The sequence below is a fragment of the Anopheles ziemanni genome, unplaced genomic scaffold, assembly GCF_943734765.1.
Source record: "Anopheles ziemanni unplaced genomic scaffold, idAnoZiCoDA_A2_x.2 scaffold_103_ctg1, whole genome shotgun sequence".
Lineage (NCBI taxonomy): Eukaryota > Metazoa > Arthropoda > Insecta > Diptera > Culicidae > Anopheles > Anopheles ziemanni.
Genome location: NW_026690030.1, coordinates 232,821 through 234,420, shown reverse-complemented (window position 1 = coordinate 234,420; position 1,600 = coordinate 232,821).

Sequence of the window (1,600 nt, the reverse complement as noted above, 5' to 3'; positions counted from 1 at the left end):
AAAATTAGATTACCTTGCAACGATGTACATACCTTGGCCCTGTCAGTGTCTTGAAAAAATATCATTTGCATAAAACTGGCTAACATTACCCTACCTTTACAAAGGAAATCAAAGCAAGCTGTCAATGCAGTTCTAACTTGTTCATTCGTGCGTGTGGAGGTTTTGTTTACAAAAGTTTTTTTCTAAAATACATTAAAACTTGTGCTTTAGTGAAGATGAAACCGTTATCGTTCAAGGCACAGAGGTTTTGTGTTATGCTGTAGTGATTTTGTTCTTGATGTTTTGCTGGAAACGATTCAGAGAAAGAGTGTTTCCCTCGCATGTTTGGTTTTAGCCGTTGCGGGCGCGACGGTCGAAAAACGCATGGTCGAAAAAACGCGTCAAACGAAAAAAACGCTAAGTTACGCTCAAAACTAAATTAAGTATAAGGACTAGTTTTTCGGAGGCCAGGTACCTGGCCCGTCGTTAACTCCTGGATCCCCTTCCGTCCCATGGAAGGTTTCATGTCGTCCGCGTTACTTTTTCTAGTTCTTTCAGTAGAAGGTCTTTTGTGTGAAATGGTGGTAAGCGGGTTAAAATACAAATTCGAATTGTGGAATCAAATATTAGATGCGAATCTTTCTGGACCTCTTCCTGGTCCGGCTCGAAGCCCCGCAGTATCAGCTCGAAACCCGGAACACTGTGACGCATGCTATCCCCCACCTTCTGTGTTGCTCGGAAGGATGCATCTCCCTTATCCCGCCTTGTTCGTTCCAATTAACTGACCACGTTGCTACCAAAGTCGGCCAGCGCACGGTTGTTCCCGTTCCCCCTCTAATGCTACCCCTCTCACGCCCCCTCCCCCTCATTCCTCCTTCTCTCTCTCACACGCCTCCCCCCTCTCTCCATCTCTCTATCTCACTCGCTTCCCACCCCCCCACCCCCTCTCTCTCTCTCTCTCTCCCTCTCTCTCTCTCTTTCTCTATTTCTCTTTCATTCCTGTTTCCCCAGTCTATCTGACTTCCTCTCCCTCTTGCTCCTTCTTTTCTGTCATGTCTCTATTTCACTGTTATTTGGCTTTCAAGCCCAAGGTATATATATATAGAAGGTGACATTACGTCGCTGTGGCAGGTGTGCCATATTTGAGTATTGATATGTCATAAGTTCACACCTTGTCCAATACTCACTCAAAACTCACAAAAATACCAACAGCACTGTTACGTCAAGTCATGAAATGTCATTTTACTCTGGACGACTTCACTTTCTAATATATACACCTTGTCTCCAGCCCTCCTAAAAGGTGTCAAAACTGTTGCATCAAGATGTCAAAATTATGACAAAAAATTAAATCACCTTGCAATTCCATTTTTTTATTGAAAACCCATGATGATATTCCATTATCTCTATTTGATATGCTGTGTACACCTTGGGTTTGCACAAAATCTGTTTCACATGCCCATTATATGTACATGAAATAGAAAGTAAAACCGATTGCTATCGTGTTTCTGCTGATTGTTGTTCGCATAAACATTTTTTTTACGGAACGCATTGAAAACAAAAAATGTGCTTTTACAAAGATACCTTACAACTCTATACACACCTTGGGCCCACCAATGGATAA